Source organism: Electrophorus electricus, chromosome 1 (assembly GCF_041902795.1).
Source record: "Electrophorus electricus isolate QZ-2024a chromosome 1, ASM4190279v1, whole genome shotgun sequence".
Classification (NCBI taxonomy): Eukaryota; Metazoa; Chordata; class Actinopteri; order Gymnotiformes; family Gymnotidae; genus Electrophorus; species Electrophorus electricus.
Window position 1 is genome coordinate 8,183,520 of NC_137497.1, and position 22,037 is coordinate 8,205,556.

At 41.0% G+C, this 22,037-nt stretch overlaps 1 long non-coding RNA gene across 1 annotated transcript in view; it reads left to right on the forward strand.

Moving 5' to 3' along the window:
• Positions 1–21,097, forward strand: part of LOC145657010 (uncharacterized) — a 245,147-nt gene extending 224,050 nt beyond the window's left edge. Inside the window, exons 2-4 of the long non-coding RNA XR_014122773.1 lie at positions 18,581–18,640; positions 20,251–20,424; positions 20,823–21,097. This is a non-coding gene — a long non-coding RNA (uncharacterized LOC145657010). The remainder of the gene's footprint in view (positions 1–18,580; positions 18,641–20,250; positions 20,425–20,822) is intronic.
• The last annotated feature ends 940 nt before the right edge of the window (positions 21,098–22,037 follow it).

The window sequence follows — 22,037 nt, forward strand, 5'->3', positions numbered from 1 at the left end:
CAGTAACAGTGTTACACATCGTTCACAATACATAACCAACCCTACACACACACATTCATTAACAGTGTTACACATCACTCACAGCTCATAACCAACCCTACACACACCTTCAGTAACGGTGTTACACATCACTCACAGCACATAACCAACCATACACACACACACTCAGTAACAGTATTACATATCATGAGCATTTCCCACATCAGTGTGGTGCCAGAGTGGGGCAGCCCACCCACAAACACCACCGGTGAGTCCTGTCTGTAACGGTACTGAGTTTGGTTGTTGACCTTAACCATGACCAATACCTGCAAGGCAGGGATGTGCCAGCTATGGTGAGCACACACACCAGACACCCCCATCACACAGACAGTTCACTCAGTGCCCTGTGCTTGGTAAGACCCATCAAAAGAAAACCTGTCAGTGACCCTGATATACGCAAAGCAAACTGATCCTGAAAATTAGGAACCAACCCAACTTCCCCTGTTCTAACCACTCATCTTTTTTTCATTTCTAATGTTACAATATTTCCCAGCTGAATCTTTCAAAATTCAAAAATGAAGACAAAATTCTAAATTAAAATCACACGTATTTATATGTGTGATTTTTAATTTAGAAAAGCAGAGAGTCTCAGTCCCTAATTACCTTAATATTAAAGAAAGATAAAGACCCTGGTGATTGTAGGCCAATCTCCTTAATAACTCTTGATTCTAAAATAGTGTCCAAGATTTTGGCAGATAGATTAGATGGAGTAATTGTGTCATTGATCCATAAGGACCAGGTCAGTTTTATTCAAAACTTCCTCTGATAATATTAGGTGTGTTATTACTATAATGTGGGCGGTATCTGATGCCAGTATTCCTGTCTTCTTGGACGCTGAAAAGGCATTTGATTGTGTGTAGTGGGGGTACTTGTTTAAGTTGCTGGAGACTTTTGGATTTGGTGAAACCTAAGTGGATTAAAGTACTTTATAATAAACCTGACGCAGCAGGACACACTGATGGATATATTTCAGTTTACTTTAAGCTCTCTAGAGGAATTTCACAGGGATCTCCACTCTCACATTCTTTCCTGGTATCACAGTGTGCATATAAATTCATAAGTTGATGCTTTATTTGGGTGATACGTTATTTGTAACTGACCCAGTTAATTCAGTACCTGTGCTTCTTATAATTATTGAATCTTTTACTAAACTGTAAATTGGTCAAAATCAGAAGGCCTTTCCTTAACACAATATTGTCCAATCTCATTTTTTCAAGCAGGCTGCTTCTAGTGATCCAAGCAAGGTATACAATACTTGGATATACAATACAAGGTATACAATACTTGGATATCCTTTTCCTTCTTTTCCAGATATTGTAAAAGTATCAGGATTGCCAGGACACAGGTGAGTTTGGATCCAAACGTGAAAGACTTTTTTAGGATCGTGATATGGGTAGGGGATGTGTGAGGAGTTGATAGAGTCTACGTCAGTCACCAGGAGATCTCAATGCAGGAAGTATTCAATCAATTCCAGGGTAGGCAAAGTCCAGAGAGAGCCAGAGGGCTAGGAGTGAGGCATATTCTAAGGAGGACGCAGAGGTCAGTAACCAGAAAAACAATGGGAAGAAAATGCTCAGTATGCACACTGGGATGGAAATACTTCACAAAGCGGACTGGGAGAACGGAAGGCTTTACAGGAAGCAGATGGAGATAAACAGGTGTTTCCTATCAGTACTCAGGAGAGGGTGATCTAGGCCTGGGTGTGGTAAGACTAGTGGGCTGGTAGAAGTCATTACAAAAAGAAAAGTTTGGTCTGATACTCCAGAAAATAACAGCAGATATTGTAAGATGGTCATCCCTAAATCAATCTGTTTGGAGGAAGATTAATATTCTTAAAATGAACTGTATGCAAAATTAATGATCTTCTACAATCACTTCCACTGGAGGGCCCTCTGATATGTTTTAAACAGTTTGATGTTCTGTGTAAGACATTCATTTGAAATGAGTAAATTCCCTGTATGCTTTTGGGGAAATTACAGCAAGCTGTTGTGAGTGGTGGTCTACGGCTACCAAAACCTTTATTTTATTATTACACTTTTAGCCTTAGACATTTGACTCACTGGCTGCTCCAGTCTTAAAGGTCTCCCCCATGGTATGGAATTTACTATCAGCCCCACTGCCACTTTTACACTGTTTCTCAATAAAATGATAATGGTACAGTAGTTCAAACCCTGTGGTTTCAGATTTGCAAAACGTATAGAATAAAGATGTGGAATGAAGCCATATGTTTAAATATAATCCCTATTTGAATCCTCTGACATTTGGCTACACCCAAGGTTATGTATATTATATGATATTTATATTATGTGAAAGCAGTCGGTTGATTGTGGTATGTTATATATATATATATATATATATATATATATATATATATATATATATATATATATAATATAGAAGATATGTATGATATATAAAGGGTATAGAAAACATTTCAGATCAAGTCTCATTAACATTAAATGGTACAGATAATTAACTTGCCCAGATCACAAATTTAGAGATATTTGCAATTAAAACATCTGTTAATGGGAATTTTTGGCGATGTCAAAATTATTCACAACAGGCAGAGTGGCTTTGTGAGATGTTAAATATATATGGTAAGAGACATGAAATAAGTATCTGTTTACTAAATATTTATTGTAAGAAACATGAAGTATCTATTTACTAAATATATAAATAAATAAATAAATATATATATATATATATATATATATATATATATATATATATATATATATATGGTAATGGACATGAAGTATATGTTTTCTAGTGAGCATTATACATTTCTTAACAGACAACTTAAAATGTTAAGTTCACTTGAAAGTGTGTCTTTTTTGTTACAAGGAGGCTTAGCAGAATGTGGGGACGAGTCGTTTTAAACAGAAATGACATAGCTCGCAGGCTAACATATCCAAACACTGACAAGACATGACACATAGACTTATATACACGCATACTAATGAAACAACAAGGAGCAGGTGTGGAACACAGGAGAAGTGTGGCCACACACACACACACACACACACACACACACACACACACACACACACACACACGGGAGATGTTTGAGGGGAGAGGCCGTACCATGACAGTTTGTAAATGACCTGTAGACATTTATAGATATTCGTGTATATTGAATAGTTTCCGTTTTAGTTTAGTGGCTGCAAAAATACTACAGATAATTTATACATGGAATGTAAATAATTTATAAACTACAGCTGCTGTTTGTTACTGTTTAACAAATCATTTGTATGGCTACACTTTTTAATTATTTTAACTGGGGTTCACAAAGATTATTAGGAGCCAAGATTAGTAAAGCTGTGATTTTAACAATATATTAACTAATGGTACATATCTTCCTGATTTCCTGAATTTTTCACCATTAATTAATTCCAAAATTGTAACATACATATTTACATTAACATTTAAGTTGTTTAACAGACTCTCTTATCCAGAGTGACTTTGTTGTCCATAACACAATAACATATTTCATAAATGCAGTTAAAACATTTCAATAAGTGCAAAACTAACATTCAGGTAAATGCACCTTCAGTCAGCATATAAAGACAGTGAGGGACTCTAGTGTTCAGACAACCAGAGGAACTTCACCACCTGCAGGGCTACAACAAGGAGTTTTGATGCTTGTCTTCCAGGCCTCTTAAAGGATGGAGGTTAAGCAGGTTGCACCTGAAGCTCAGTGAGTTCTAGGTACAGATTGGGTTTTCACCATTGTAAGGATCATGACATGACAGCAACTGGTTATCACTACACCAAAGTTTTACACGTGCGGACAGACACCAGGGTGTTCTTATATCTTATAAAGTGTAGGCACGAAAACATGTAGACTGTGAATATTACAGCAGGACATGTCCTCAAAGACAGTGCCCACAAAGAGGATTTATTGTAAAACACGGTAAAAGAAGGCAAGAGGTAAGGAAACATCTCTTGTTATTCTAGGAAATACGACCTGCCACCTAAAGCCCCTGGAGCCCCAACTCCAAACCCTACACACAGTAACCTAACAACATTCTGAACATTTACTTTAACTAAATGCAGTTCCATTGTTCCTGCACGTATGCAATGGCACAATTCATTATCTAATGAAAACCTAAAAACCCAATTAAGCATAACATCTGACTTCCTGATCTGTTCATGATCAGATAATTATGAAGTGAGAGCTTAGATACATCTTATAAATGAGTACTAATATATTAATTCATGATGAATAACACTAACTCATTAGTTCATGATTAGTTATGAATTACAAGCATATAAATTGTTATTATAAAGTGTTAGCCTTAAATGTGTTTAAACGCCTTAAGTGTTTACTGGCTCTCAGTGGTCCAGTGCAAAAGAAAAAGCCATATCCAATCAAAAACAAACAAAAATATTCAAAAAAGAAAATGTAGTATTTACAAGTTCAAAGGGGGAAAAAAACAGCAATCACAAATTCTCCAGCCTTAATCAATTTCAAAACATCACTCTATTGAAACTTAGAAACCTATATAAGGAAACATCACCACAGGAACTTATGTGACATCACTTCCTGTCTTTGGGCAGGAAAATTCCCCATAAAAGTCCCCTTCAACACAGGCTACGGTTTCTTTTCTCTCCAAAACAACATGGAAGCTTCTCCACAAAAATAAGCAAAGGTAAGTTCATTTTTCTATTTATTTAAAATAAACAAACTTTCCTGGCCAGATAAGCATGGAACTTAAACTCAAAAAACATATTATAAGAACAATATTTAATCTCAAATACAGTAAATTTATCTGATCACCATGGGGCATCATACATGACATCAAGCGTAGTGTGGGTGTAGATCAGTGGTAGAGCGCATGCTTTGCATGCATGAGGGCCTGGGCACCTCTAACATAGCTGAATGATCTTTAGAACATGTGCTACATGCCCTCTAGAAAGGGTTTGTTTCACAAGCATATGCAGCTGCACTTTATGCTGATGCTATTGATGGTGCACGACCAGCTTCCAATGACAGTTAGTCATGAGTCAGAAGGCTGTCAATATTTTGAGTCACTTCCAGTCCTTTTCTACTGCCAGAGTTAAGGTGCAAGCTTGTGTATTGTTAAAGACCAGTTCATGAGCAGCAGGTATGATGGCCAAGTGGCAAGGTCTTGTAAACGGAAGACCACGGGTCCAATCTCTGTTTATGCCTTTCAGGAAATCTTATTCATCTGAGAGCTTTGACTGTGTTCATGGAAGCCAGACATAGATGTGGTAGTAGATGTCAAGCTGGAGCTCACACTGGAACTCTCCATCTGGGTTGGATTAGTCTGCTGGGGCTGGAGGACTGCCTCATCCCTGCTCCCTGGACATGTACAGCTCCATAGTAGCTGCTGTTTTTTGCATCATCACTAGCAGACAGCTAGCTGGTTGAGGTCACATCAGAAGCCACACTGGAACCCTGCATCTGGGACTGGGCAGGCAGGAAGCTAAGCTGCCATAATGTCCCTGATGTAGTGCACTGTGCTGAAAACTGCTGCTGGAAATCGGGGGGGGGGGGGGGGGGGGGGGTGCTTAGGACACTCTTAGAGCTCTTTTCCTGAAACTGAGTTTCAACAGTTCCAGAAGAACCCAGCAGTTGGGGTTAGGATACAACTCCAGGAAACTGCTGCCCACCTTGGAACACAGACTGGTAAAACCCAGCAGAGACACTTGTAGTCTGAGCTTTTGAAGAATCCATTTGACTGCTGGAAACACAATTTGATTGACCAGCCTTAATCTGAATTGGTTCAGGGCATTGCAGAGGCAACATAGGGCTGCATTGCACGGATAAAACACTGGAAATAGAGCCCTCCATCTTGGTCTGATAAGGAAGGTAGCTGACTTTTTGCAGCTGATCCATTTAGCTGTTTCACCATACCAATGCTGCACAGGCATTTTATTTCACATTTGAAGGGAATGGAACGAAACAAGGAAAGTTCACATTCAAAGTTCAAAAGGCTTTTTGGCAGCAAAAACAAAAAAATGCACCTCCTGGACCATGGTGCAACAGAAAATAAAACAAGTGCAACAGACAACACTACATGAGTGCAAACAATACAATACAGTGCATTAATTTCATACAATAGATAAATACAGGACAGGACCAATACACAATGAACAGACATTGCATGTATTTTTACCAGTACGCAGTACTGGGAATGTGTAAAGTGGGTTGTGCATAGGAGTCAGTGGCATGCTATACTGACCACAGCAATCACCGGTAGCAGCCAGAACAGTTCAGAGCACAGTGCTGATTTAGTACAGTACTCTAGCAGCAAGTAGGAATGATGTGCAAGAGTGCAAAAGGAGTGCATATATGTGTGAAGTTTGACTTCAGCAACTGCTCCAATACAAAATGTGTGTGTGTGTGTGTGTGTGTGTGTGTGTGTGTGTGTGTGTGTGTGTGTGTGTGATAGGAATTAGCCAGAGTTCAGTAGTCTGATGGCTTCTGGGAAGAAGCTGTTGCACAGTTTAGAGGTGAGGAACCCGATGCAATGGTACCTTTTTCCAGATGGCATAAGGGTGAACAGTTTGTGTGTGGGGTCTCCCACAATGCTGGTGGCTTTACGGATGCAACGTGTTGTGTAGATGTCTGTGATGGAGGAAAGGGAGACCCCAGTGATCTTGTCTGCTGTTCTCACTGTTCTTTGAAGGGTCTTGCGGTCAATGACAGTGCAGTTCCCAAACCAGGTAATGATGCAGCTGCTTAGGATGCTCTCTATAGTACCTCTATAGAAGTTAGTGAGGATGGGTGATGGGAGATGGGCTTTCCTCAGCTTCTGAAGGAAGTAAACACATTGCTGGGCTCTCTTGGTAATGGAACTGGTGTTCAGGGTCCAGGTGAAGTTCTCCGCTAAGTGAACACCAAGGAACTTGGTATTCTTGATGATCTCCACTGAGGAGCCATTGATGCTAAGCGGGGAGTGATCTCGCCTTGCTCTCCTTGCTCAACGGTGCAGCTCAGAGAGATATTGAAGATGTCAGGACATCTGCAAGCTGGTCAGCACATTCTCTGAGCACACGACCCAGGATGTTGTCTGGTCCAGCAGCTTTCTGTGGGTTAACTCCACGCAGAGTTCGCCTCACATCAGCCACAGTCAGGCACAGCACCTGGTCATTTTACGGAGGGATGGACTTTTCAGCTGCAACGTTGTTCTGTGCTTCAAACCGTGCATAGAAGTCATTCAGTGCATCTGGGAGGGAGGCATCACTGTCACAGGAAGGTGATGTTTTCCTGTAGTTAGTAATGGCCTGAATGCCCTCCCACATGCGCTGTGTGTCACCAGTGTCTCTGAAGTGTCCATGGATCCTCTGTGCGTGTGCACACTTTGGTTCCCTGATGGCACATGACCGTTTGACTCTTACTTTTCTGAGAGCCTCTTTGTCACCTGCTCTGAAGGCTGAGTCAACATCAGTAGCAACCTCCTTGAATGTGACCCATGTCATCTGCTCAAAACAGTCCTGAAGAGCAGAGATGGCTCCTGCTGGCCAGGTTCTCACCTGCTTCAGAAGCGGTTTCGAGCATCTAACAATTGGTCTATATTGCAGAGATCAACCTTAGACATGTGATCAAAGTATCCGAGGTGGGGACGGGGCTCCGCCCAGTACGTAGTGGAGAAGTTTGTGTAAACAAGATCCAGCATGTTCGCTCCTCTCATTGCAAAGTTCACATGTTGATGGAATTTAAGCAGTACTGACTTGAGATTTGCATGGTTGAAATCTCTGGCAACAATAAACAGTCCATCTGGGTGAACATTCTGCAGTTCACTAATCGCTCCATACAGCTCCTGGAGAGCTTCTAGTGTGTGTGCGTTGGGTAGAATGTATAGTGCGATTATAAATATGGAGGTGAATTCCAGTGGTAAATAAAAAGGTTTGCATCTAACAATAACAAACTCCACCAGCAGTGAGCAGTACTTAACGACAAGCACAGAGTTTTTACACCAGGACTCATTGATATAAATGTGTACTCCTCTGCCATGTGTTTTGCCGAAGAGTGCATTGTCTCTATCGGCACGGATTGAGACTAATCCATCCAGATGAATGGCGGCGTCTGGAATACTGTCGCTGAGTCACGTTTCAGTAAAGACTAAAACACAGTAGTCTCTGAACTCTCGCTGTGTAGTCTGGTGGAACAGAGATGGTAGAGCTGGTCTGCTAGTATTAGCCTTTAGCCTAATTTAGACCCCAGCTCACAGAGCGTCTGAAGCGTCCTCCAGGTAAGTTTGTGCATGGTGTCTTAAGTGTAGCAGGCTCTGGCAGTGGTATACATGGAGGTTGCTTGTTCCCATGTATTTGTGATTTAAATAGTTGGAAAATGTGTTGTAGAGACGACAAATAGTAAAACAATAGCACCATTTATCAGACCTGGAGTAGCCGCTGCGTGCTACCGTGCCACCATCTTGGTAATTCTTCTATTATTTGTGATGGATTGACTTGCCCACCCTTAGTTAACTATAAACATCATTCAGCAGAGATGAGCATCTGAGCAGCAGGCTGGAGGACTGTCTGCATCAGAAGGAAGTTGTAAACTGGAGAGTCTCCCCAAGCAGAACTCACAGACACACAGACACACAGACACACAGACACACAGACACACAGAGAGAGAGAGACACTGTCTGTCTGTCTGTCTGTCTGTCTGTCTGTCGCCTAACCACATGACACTCAGCCTCGCTTACTCTCCTCCTGTCATGTATTCACACCCCTTCTGCTTCCAGGCGTGTTTACGCCTTTTGAGGGAACACGGCGCTGTTGTACCCTGCAGCCAAACCATGAAGGTCTATTCTGATCTGTGGAATAATAACCTTCCTTGCCTCATGTAGCTGCATGAGCTGGTGAACTGGGCTCATAGGATCAGTGAAGAGCACGCAGGATATTTCATGGTTTCTGAACCCTTGACATTCCTGTGTATTACGTGACAGTGACTGCTGTCTCTGGGTGCTTAGTGAGAGAGATGCCTGGAACATCCAAACAGATATAAACCTTTAGCTAAAAGTATTTACAAGTCACAGCCGCACGCACACACACACACACAAGCGCACGCACACACACACCCACACATGAGCACGAGCACACACACACACGAGCACGCACACACACACACACCCACACACGAGCACACACACACACACACACACATCCACCCACCCACACACACACATACACACACACACACACACATACACACACACACATACCCACACACAAACACACAGTATGCAGCAGGCTGCTGTGTTGTCTGTGCTGTGTTTATGAGGGTGCTATAGCAGGGTTGTAAATGTCTGTCAGAAAGTGAGAGAGCCAGAGCAGCCAGGGAGCACCGTTTGCCTGGACCTGCAGTCTCCTCCGGTTACTCGGCAGGGATAGTTCACATGTAAACCAGACCACGTGCAGCCTGAACAAGCCCCACACTTTCTTTGGATTTGCTTTTCATTTTAGCATTTTGTATAAATGATGTTCTTTAAGCAGTGCCATGTTTTCCTCACTGCTTAAACAGGCTCAAAATCCAAAACATTTAAATATTTAAACCTTCCCAAAATGTAATATTTTCTTGGTAAACTCTTGCAAGTTCCACTACAAAACAAATGGGTGCTTGGGTTTTAAGAAACTAAAGAGCAAATAAAGTATATTACATTTAGAGTGTAAACTGGATTTGAAGGGATTATTGGGTTCAGCATTAAAAAATCAACTTAGCCATTTTGAAAATCAGCTTTATTGTAAGACATGACTGTTTAGACAAACCAGAGCATGAACCCACTCGAAGGCCATTTTTCTTTTGTACAGACAGAATACATACATCACCAAGAGGGAAATGTGTCCAGAGCTCATAGGCCATGTGGATATCAGCTTAGGGCTGTGAACGTTCATGGGCCCATTGCCAGGAACGTTGACCAGGTCAGGCCCGGGCTGTGGACGTGCTGGCTGAGATGCTCCGTCACAGCAGTGGCCGCCTGTCCCCTCTCAGCAGGACGCAGGCTCTGCCTGTAAGTATCCAGTGTTGGACACGAGCTCCTCCAGCTGTTCTTACAGAGCAGCTCCAGGGCCTCCCCTCGGGAGCAGACATCAGACCGCAGGGGTCAGGGTGCATGCGTCACCGCCCTCTCTAATGCCGGCTGCTTCCGATGCCGACAGCCCGTGAAAAAAAACACTGGAAAGTGGAATCGGTCTAAAAAGGAGCTGTAGTGCTAAAACTATCCAAGCTAACGCACATCTGTAAACCACAAGCTATTCCGAACACTTCTAAGTTTTCTACCAGGAACAGCGAGATGGCCAGGAATGTGACTGAGAAATGTCATGTTTGGCGGCGGTCAAACATAGCGGTGCGCGTGCACCAGGATGCTCATGGTGGCTCTCCTTCACCGTGCATCCTTCAGACATTGTTATTGACTTCCTCAGCTGTGCACTGTGGGCTTGTGGGTTGATTGTTCTTGGCCAGAGTGGATGTGTAAACCACAACAGGAGAAGAAGTAAAAGGAAAGAGTGTGTGTGGGGGGGGGACTCTGGACTGGGCGAGACTCCATTGTTCTGTCCTTCAAGGCCGTTCTCATTGGAGGAGCTTACAGCTTTACTGTAAGCACACACACACACACACTCTCTCTCATTTATACTCATGTGGTTTGTATTTTGTATCATGCACTGTTAATATAATGAAGTGATATAAAATATTTATCTAAATTTATAGAAATTCCCACTTTCTTCTAGCCAATCGGTTTGATCCTCCTCAACGGCCAGCGTTTTTTTCCTCAGGTGATCCACAGTGTCCTACAGCTCAGATTAGTCCAGCTAAAGCCAAATCTGGAGTTACTGAAGCTGAAGTACCATCACAGCAGGAAAAGATTACAGATCTAGAGGAAGAAAGGGACTTTCTGATCAAACAGTTAACATTTAAATAAGGGATGCTGAATTAAAATAAAGATTAGTCATTAATGTTTCATTTTTTAAACATATTCGCCAGCGTTCTTTGATTAGGCTTTTGCCAAGAATAACAGGTACATCTGATTTAAAATAAGCAGGTGTTCTGTCAACAACAACTTTTTTTTATTTAGTTTTTAGAATCAGTAATATTTAATTCAGCAATCTGATTTTTCTTATATTACCTAAACAAAACCAGGAGCAGTAATTAAGTCATTTAACAATTCATTTCATGAATTATTGTTTAACACACATAGTCAGCAGTTTTTAATTTGGCCTGTAAGTCCATTTTTTGGGCATTTTGTATGTTGTAATCTTGATAGTTTCACAACACTATTTTTGCATATGCATGTTAATTAGCAGGTAGACAGGACTTGTCATTTCAATGGTAGGCTTCTATTTCTGATGTTTTTGGAATAATCGTATAAAAATCAGAGGTACTGAATAAAGAGTCATATGAGAGGGTGTCAGAAACCTCACTGAGCAGAGCAGGAATGTCCTGTACAGCTGCATTTGTTCCTACTGTGTGTTTTATTCAAATACATTGACGGTGTTTTGAAGTGTCTATGATAACATCAACATACATAATGTGTTTAATATCACCATGTGTCTATACCACACTACTGTATATCAGCATGCGCATTATAGTAGCATTTGATTTTTCCATCTACAGTTATTGACCAGCTGTGACTAGTTTTACCAGAGATGCAAATGTAAATGAATGAGGAGGATGAAGTGAAAATGAAGACTAAAGCATCATCACAGATCGTAGCTCATCTGATGCTTCAGTCCTCATTTGATTCCATCACCAGTGATTCCTCATTTGAGAAGAAAAAGAATAAAAGAATAAAGTGAAGAAAGAAAAGCTGAAGAAGAGTAAGAAGAAGAAGAAAGGGATCACCTTCCATCATGGTAAGTGTTAATTTAAATCCTGACACATTACTCCAATAATTATAAGATTACATAGATACACTTGGAGAAAAAGAGAAACCACATTTCATGAAAAGAACACCTCGCTAACTGTGAAGCGTAGCAGTGGCTCGATGATACTACACTATATGTCCAGAATGTTTGTGGACACCCTTTCTAATGAATGGGAGAATTCAGCTACTTTAAGATTCACCTCATTAGTGACACAGATATGCAAGTGCACACACACAGCATGTCTAGTCCCTGACAGGTATTGTCAATAGAGTACGACTCAGGGACAGATAAACATAAACTTGTCTAATACCAGATGTGAGGTAGAGGGAGGGTGTGTGTGTGTGTATTGTGTGTGTGCCGTCTCCAACATGTTCCTCATCCTTCCATCGCAATCTGCACTCCATAACTCCTTCTTCCCTTACTTCTACTATTTTGTCCACCCTTCCTCACCCTGACTCTCTATCCTCTCTCTCTTTGGATACAGTTACAAATACTTTCATTTCTACATTCTCCTCATCAATGAATCTTCTGAGCCCTCTCTCCTCTAGACCTGCTAAGTCCTCCCCACCTGCCCCCTGGCTAACAAACACTTCGCTGCCACAGGAGAGAACTAAGGACTGCAGAGTGGCAGTGGAGGAAACCTCAGACCTCAGCTCATACCAGTCTCTCCTTTTCAAGATCTCACTGGAAGGGTCAGCACTCTACAGCACAGCGTGCAGAGTCAGCACGCTACAGCACAGCGTGCAGAGTCAGCACGCTACAGCACAGCGTGCAGAGTCAGCACGCTACAGCACATACTGGTAGTATCCATTATTGCTGTCCTCACAAGCAAGCACACACACACACACACACACACACACACGCGCGCACACACACACACTCACAGATCAAACCTGCATGCTCTCACATATGATCATTTCTCTATACTAATAATCACTTCCAGTATGAAGCATTACTAGACACATCAGTCCAACTGCAAACTGTGTCCTACTGGGGGTTTGGTGCTGGACGGAGCAGTTCAGTCATGGCCAGGACGAACACTGCAGCTCCTCCTACAGGTCATTATACATATTATTCATGAAGAGTGCAGGCTAGAGGATCAGGAAGCACACGCACACACGCACACGCACACACACACACACACACACACACACACACACACACACACACACACACACACACACACCAGGAAGAGTCCAGACGCTGGGATCAGATGGTACTAAACACACTGCACACATCTTACTGATATGGAACTGTACATACCTGTTTAAACTCAGTCCGGTGGAGAGGCGTCAGGATCTAATTCTGATGTTCTGAGAGCAGGTTCACATGAAGGTGCACAATACTGCCACCTGCTGTCCTACATGACAATCGGTGTGTGGAGGCATCTGTGTGCTCTTCCATATTTCTTGAAAATGTGGACCTAAGGGCAACAGTGGCAAGGAAAAACTCCCTAGAGCAAACATAGTTTAAAGTAGCTCTAGCGACAAACCTTCAGAGGAACCAAGACGGGGACATTGTAGACCAACTTACCTTGATGAGACCTTCTACCAATCAAGACCAGTGGGACAAAGCTACACATCTTAAGACAACTGACACACTATGCTTTGGTGTGACATCATCTGCCCTGATTCACTACAATGTGTTTGTCCTTCCTGGAGCCTAAAGCAGGTAAACTGGTTGTGGGTAAAAAGTCAAAGTGACTGAAACCAAACTTTAAATCAGGTGTTGAACTGGAGCCAAAGAATGTGGGAACTTCACTGCCAACATCAACATGCACACACACGTGCGTGCACACACACACACACACACACTCACTCACTCACTCACTCACTCACTCACTCACACTCTCTCTCTCTCTCTCTCTCTCTGAAACACAGATCTGATAGATTAGTATAATAATACATTCACATTTGCAGCATTTGGTAGATGGTCATATCCAGAATAACTTACAATTTTATATATACACACATTATATATACACTTTACATGGAATATCATGATACTACAGTTCCTCTCTCCCTCCCTCCCAGTGTTAATGACCTCAGTCACTCCTTCATGTGGAATGTGGTTTGTTGTTCTGTGGAATCTGGAACCAGTTTTTGTTTTTCTGATGAAACACCGACAAGTTTCAGACTTCAGACATTTTAGCAGCCTTGAAGTTAAGTGAACTTTGTCATCATAATCATACACTAGTCTATAATGGAACTAAATACTGTTACTGTAATTATACACTAGTCTATAATGGAACTAAATACTGTTACTGTAATCATACACTAGTCTATAGTGGAACTAAATAATGTTACTGTAATTATACGCTAGTCTATAGTGGAACTAAATAATGTTACTGTAATCATACACTAGTCTATAGTGGAACTAAATAATGTTACTGTTATCATACGCTAGTCTATAGTGGAACTAAATAATGTTACTGTAATCATACACTAGTCTATAGTGGAACTAAATAATGTTACTGTAATTATACGCTAGTCTATAGTGGAACTAAATAATGTTACTGTTATCATACGCTAGTCTATAGTGGAACTAAATAATGTTACTGTAATCATACGCTAGTCTATAGTGGAACTAAATAATGTTACTGTAATTATACGCTAGTCTATAGTGGAACTAAATAATGTTACTGTAATCATACGCTAGTCTATAGTGGAACTAAATAATGTTACTGTAATCATACACTAGTCTATAGTGGAACTAAATAATGTTACTGTTATCATACACTAGTCTATAGTGGAACTAAATAATGTTACTGTTATCATACACTAGTCTATAGTGGAACTAAATAATGTTACTGTAATCAAACACTAGTCTATAGTGGAACTAAATAATGTTACTGTTATCATACACTAGTCTATAGTGGAACTAAATAATGTTACTGTAATCAAACACTAGTCTATAGTGGAACTAAATAATGTTACTGTAATCAAACACTAGTCTATAGTGGAACTAAATAATGTTACTGTTATCATACACTAGTCTATAGTGGAACTAAATAATGTTACTGTAATCAAACACTAGTCTATAGTGGAACTAAATAATGTTACTGTTATCATACACTAGTCTATAGTGGAACTAAATAATGTTACTGTAATCAAACACTAGTCTATAGTGGAACTAAATAATGTTACTGTTATCATACACTAGTCTATAGTGGAACTAAATAATGTTACTGTAATCAAACACTAGTCTATAGTGGAACTAAATAATGTTCCTGCAAGGTGTTGGTGCATTATATGAGTCAGTAACCGTGTTATGTGTGAACTGTGTTTATAAGCCAACACAGAACAAGTGAACAGTGACTACAAATATTGCGCTTAGACATGACAGTGTAGGAAAGTTCACTAAATTACAGGCCAATAACCAAACACTGTACTACTGATCTTCAAGCTCAATACAGAAAACACAGTACAATATATATGGCATATAGGGAATATGAAACAGACAACATGAGCATGTATTGGGTGTTCAGACTATAGTGAAAATGGACCGCAGCACACATCCCTGCTGAATGACATGAGATGGGCCCTGTCTGTTCAGAGTGATATGACTGGTAGTCTCTCTACTCAAGCACTTGCTTATAATGCTTTGTTTTATTTTATTATTTTAATTACATTTATCTGGTGCACACATGTATACAAATTTGCAAAATAGTTTGATTTGACTTCAGATATACTTGCTTTGTAATGTGACTGAAATGTGTTCCAACTGGTTTTTCTCTTTCCATAGAAAAGGAAAGTACAGACAAATTATAATTCAGTCTGTTCTCCAGCAGAGCAGAGAGTGAGTGTGTACAGCTGTGTGTACAGGTGTGTGTATAAGAAAGTATAACAACAGAATAACAAAGATATGAGACTGTGAGAAGCTGCAGTACTGAAGTGGAGATGATGTGAGTGTGTGTTAGTGTGAAGAAATGCTACTGTAGTCCTGGGTGATTAACTATTCTGCCTGAAGACTCACAGAATGACCTCAGGAAAAGGTAACACTGCTCTTTCATGTTTTTGGAGGATATAATCACTGCTTTACCTGCTTGTGGATTTGACTCTCAGTCAGAAAGTGTTAAACTAAACCCAGCTGCTGTGTCATTCAGTTCACATAACTGTAGGTGTCACTTTCTCTGAGGTTGATGGTTTAGCTCAGGTTTAAGAGCATACCTTTTTGTATCTTATGCATTTTAGCACACTTTAAACTATGTATGATGCTATGTAGATTACAGACTTTTAACTATTGGTGAAATTGTGCAACTCACTACATTCAAAAGAAGTCTTTTAGTGCATTTCATTTTTTAGTTTACTTAGAGATAGAATTACTTACACTCACTTAATGCATCATAAAGACCTGAGATTTCCCTCTATTCCCTCTGTGTAACGTTGCTGGTCCGAGTGCCGCAGGGCTCAGGGCAAGACCCACAGACTTCCTCGACGGTGCAAGACGTTTATTTACTGTCACGAATGGCTACCCTCCTGGCGTCCCTGTTGTCATAGTTTCCCTGTTGTCTGTTTTCCTTCACTCCCTCGTTTGCTCCTTGGTTTCGTTTTCTCCTCCGCTCGTCTGTGCCTTCATTCCAGTCCGTGTTTTGGTTCTCCTTGTTCCCATGTTCACCTGAGTCCATTTAGTGCCTGATTGTCTTGGTTATTTATGCCCTGTGTTTTGTCTTTTAGTTTGTTGGTTATTTTGGTAATTCACGTTCCTTCTGTCAAGTCTATGTTACACTCCTTGCAGTGTCCTCGCCATTGGTTTCCGTTTACTCCGTTCGTGTATAACCCTCACTGTTAACCCCGTGCCTCTGGTTATTTTGCCTTTCGTGTTTGTATTTCCCTTGTTAATAAACTGCCCCCCAGCACATGCATTCTGCCTCTCGCCTGTTCCTATGGGAATCGTTACATTTACATACAACATAGACGACAATGGTGGCACTGACAGACAACATTAATGGTAATCTTGAATCTACACTTAACATTAGATGAATAACACATACACAGTAACTCATGTTATACACAAACCAGCGTTACGGTTACAAAGATCGACGGGAACACATACGTAGTGACAATAACCAACCAAGGGAGCACATATGGACAGGGGTTTAACATTAAACCCTATACACGTGTGTGTGTGGTTACAAAAACAAAGACACAGTACATTTATGAATCCCCCTGCACACGACAGGCCGTACCACGTGACTATGGGGGGAGGAGCAGTCTGTGACAAAATGTAAAGACCAGCTGTGTTTTCCCTCTATTACTGATATAGATGGAAAAATAGCAAACACTTCCTGATGAAAGACCTTTAGTCTTTTAATGATGGCTGTTACTCAGATGTATGTGTAAGCTGCAGGGCAGCAGGTCATTGAAGGAGACTGTGGGGGTCCATAAATATGGCAGGGTGAAGGATCAGCACTCTACATCACAGGGTGCAGGGTCAACACTACATCACAGGGTGCAGGGTCGGCACCTTCAGTGGTGCATGATGTGAGGTTGGTGCTGTTGGTCCATGGAGCTGCAGGCTGGTGACACAGGTATAGAAGCAGGCACAGCAGTTTCTAGTGCCCTCCAAGGCCAGCAGGGGCTAGAGAAGGACTGTCACGCCAGAGAAGAGCTCGAACCAAAGGCGCCCAGAGACTTACTCCAAAAACATGGAAGTCCTCCTCTCTTGAGGATGGGGCATCAGTGGTAGATGGGGTTGGTGCAGCCAGGACCACAGGGCAGTAGAGTCTGAGCCGCTCTATACCCCTGGTATTGGATCAAAGCCAGCAAGAGATAAAATAAACATTCCATATTTCTGCCACTTCATTCTCCTGCAGTGTTTCTGTCCATTCTGTCCTCCCTGATACATGCTCCTTTAGGGGGGAGGGGGGTATCAAATTACCAGGCACAATCAGCATGATTGGCAGCTGTTTCCCCAAACAGAGGAAGCTTAGAAAATGTAGACACCTCACTTGCCTTATATGGTCACCCACTATGAGAACTAAAGCCATGCGCATAGCAAAACATCGCTTGAGCATTCTAATCAGATAAAGTGTCGTGCATGCGTGTGACGCTGTTTGGCGAAACTGATGCAGTCATAGATATTGTTTTTAGTGAATAATTTGATCGTCAATACTTTTGGAGATCATGGAAAGAAGAGGCTTATTTTAACTGAAGTTTATGTGGAGGTGCATGAACTTAAATGGTCCTTTATGTTGCACATGGGTCAGGTGACAGTCCATAGTCATAAAGCTGGGATATATGGATATAACCAGAAAATATAGTACAAAGTGTAGTGAAACAAAAACATGAGGAACAACAAGGATACACTAGAGGAAGTTACGTAAGGCCTGAAAAAGGACAATAGGGAAACAAGGGCTGTAAATACACAGGTGGATTATGGGAAAGAAGATGCAGGTGCAAACATTGGAGGGCGAGAGACAGAGCAGAGACTGAAATGAAAACAAAAGCAAAGTCACACAGCGTTAGCCTCATGGAACCCAACGCCAGGGGCAAACCAGGACAGTGTGTGTTTAACTCGAGCCTTAGCAAAAGCCCTCAGGACTTCTTCTACAATCATTATAGTGGATCTGGCCTGTTGAATTTGACAGGCATGAAGTGTCTTATCAATGGTATGAAAAAGGTTCTAACTGCCCTTTTTTCTGAAAATGTACTGAATAATATTGTAGACTACACAGTAAATGTTACTAAAAACTTTCTTTCAGGGATGCAGTGGATGTGTGCTGCCCTGCTGATTTTCTCTGGATTTATGGAATCCACATCAGGTATATATGTATATGTGTGTGTGTGTGTGTGTGTGTGTGTGTGTGTGTGTGTGTGTGTGTGTGTGTGTGTGTGTGAGAGAGAGAGAGAGAGAGAGAGAGAGCGAGAGAGAGAGAGAGAGAGAGAGAGACTTCATTTATAGCACAGTAACTGAGTTTTGCATCATCAAAAGCTTCCTTTTTTGGATACAAAAAAAACTGCAATTCTCAAAACTACATATATACACAACCTGCCCAGTAGGAATTATATATGGATACATAAAGCAGTGTATGGTTTTGATCAACTACTGATAGTTGATGCTGTAGATAGACTATGATTTACTAACAAGGCCAGTATTATACATTACTTTTAACTGTATTGTTTAAATTACCAGTCAGATCAGAACAGAAATTCTCAAAACTACTACCTCCACATCACGTAGCCACATGTGTACATTATAATGAATTTCTCATTGTTTTGTACAAACAGCAACTGTTTTGGCACCTTATGCAAATGATGTACAAGTGTTTGTTGTTTCTTACATTATCGATTGCTTATGTCATGAATGAATGAACACACTTATATAGAGCTTTTCTCAGAAACCAAGGACACTTTACAGTCAACACACAACTAGGTAGTGGCAGGTCAGTGGTTAAGGTACTTGACTTATAACCAGTTCAAGCCCCACTACTGCAAAGTGTCCACTGTTGGGCCCCTGTGCAAGGTCCTTAATGCTCAAATTGTACTCAGTCATAATTGTAAGTTGCTTTGGATAAAAGTGTCAGGTAAATATTACATTATATTAGACTTTTTTGGTAAATGTCTCTAGAACTGATGAATTGCTCACAGGTGAATCTTGATTCTTACTTAGGAAAGGTGTGTGTGTGTGTGTGTGTGTGTGTGTGTGTGTGTGTGTGTGTGTGTGTGTGTGTGTGTGTGTGTGTGTGTGTGTGTGTGTGTGTGTGTGTGAATTGAGTGCTGTACATCAGTCTTGTCTTTCTTTTCTGTATCACTGTTCTCTGGTCTGTACTCTGCTGGGCTTGAATGTCTGAGGTGCGTATCTGTTGTAATAATTATGATCCTAAAACATAGCGAGATCTCTCCTCCACAAACTAAGCATGTGGCTTTGCCATTTATTTGAGTAAATAAAAACTTGGAAGACCATGTCTTGTTAAAAACTGTACATTTCATATCACCCTTTCTTTTTTAATATGGGTTGATATCTTCGAGAGTTAACCAGCTAACTAACACCTCTTGCAAACAACTGTCTTGGATTTGCGTGATAAACTGTGTTAATACATAAAACTAGATTTACACATAAAGCTACATTTTATTTTCAGTGAAGGTTCATACATGCACACACAGTTTCTCAGATGTTAAAATTAGCTGTTGCCTTCAAAATAAAAGCATACATTTGCATTTCATTCACAGTGCACAATTATTTACATGTGATTCCTGATTTCAAATGCAGCCAGGGACATAGAATGCTGGTCTGTTGTACTGTAGGACACATACTATGAATCAGTTACAAAGCACTTTTTGTAAGTCACTCTGGATAAAAGTGCCTGCCAAATTCCATAAATGTAAATGGCTGCTTTAATTAAAAAGTATTGTATGTATTCCTACTTTGCAGATTAACCGCCTGTAACCTCACTGAGGAGTTTTGTGAAACTCTTGCATCAACTCTACACACAGAAAAATCCTCCCTGAAAGAGCTGGATTGTAGTTACAGCAACTTGAAGGACTCAGGAGTGGAGCAGCTCTCTGCTGGACTGAAGAGTCCACACTGTAAACTGGAGATACTCAGGTGAGATATTTGTAAATTCTTAAATGAATGAGCAGAGCTGTTAAATAATACAAACTCTTTATTCATGAGCTCATTCTTGAACTGAAATGTTAAGATAGTGGAGATGTAGGACAATTTAACAAAGGCAAGTGTTTCTCCTTAAAAAATAAAAAATAAGATTTTTTTCTAGGGAAATTGGAATATAAAACGATTATATAGTAACAATAGAAGAGATGTACAATAGTACAAACTCTAATTAAAGAGAAAGACATGGATGAATGTGTCTCATAATAAACACACATGTGCCAATATCAAAGATCTAAATGATATTTTCCTCTTCTGACATTTAAACTGTTTCTGAGTGAATGGACAGCATCAGACTGAACTTTACTCTTTACTGTTTTTACTCTTCTTTGCAGATTAGCTGGCTGTAATGTGTGGTGGAAATTCAGCAAACAAGGAGTCAGATGTGGATAAGAAGATTTTATTGAGTTATTAGTTTCAAAAAATGAGCGTGCCTATTTGCTTCGCTCCCCTTTGGGTGATTTCCCTCCCCTTATATAATAGCCGTAGCGTTCGAGAGAACGAGGGAGGGTTTGCTTCTGCTGAGACCAGATAACTCCTTGGAAGGAGTGTATTTCTTCAAGGACGTTCTCTAGGGAACGTCCTGTTCTTCTAATCTTATGCTAAGCTTTCTCACGCTTTACAATGATAGAGAAAGAAACACAACAATATTTCCTTCACACTTCCCCCCTTTGATTCTTTGTCAATCATCAACATCATCTAGACTTTAATTTTCAATGAATAGTGCCTGGAGGTCATTAAATTCCTCAGAATCCTCATCCATCCCCTTTGGCAGTTCTTGCAACAGTTGATACTGTACACGAGTAAGATTAGTCACCCAGGTGACACAACAATTCATAATACATGGCAGGAAACACAACCATCAATACGACAATGAGCACAGGAAAAAGCACCGTCATTGCCCAGTGTCCCCACGGGCCCAGGGCCGAGGTGAACCATGAGAACCATGAATTGTCTGCTGGGGACGGCTCCTGGATGTCCTGTTTCATATGTGTAATCAGGTCTGTTATATTATCATAATAATCTGGGATGTGAAAACAACATGATACATTTATCTTCTTACACACCCCACCTTCCTCGGCTAGGAGCAAATCTAAGGCCATTCTATTCTGCAGGACTACTTGGCGAATCTGGTGCAATTCTTGGTTTAGGAGTGTAAAAATCGTCTCAGTCCTATTGGCCAGAGTTAGGACTTGCCACGCTAAACCGTTAATCTTATTCAAGGCTGCAGTGGTGCCTCCTCCCAGAAATATAGACCAACCTATTGCCGATGCAGGGGTGGTCCATGGGTCGGCCAGGGTATAGCCATTGTATTTAGCGGGGTGCTGCTTGCCAGTGCCTCGTTTATGTATGGTGTGTGCATGTGCCCCACGTAGTTTGAAAATAGACACTGGCGGGGTTAGGAGTACTGGTGTGCAACATCCTGACCACTGGAACTCATAGTTCTTTCCAGTTTTCTTCCAATTACCCGCCCAGCCGGGTATTTTCATCGAGCTTATGATTTCTCTAGATAAATTATAGAGCTGTCCTGTTAGCCTATCTAGTTCACA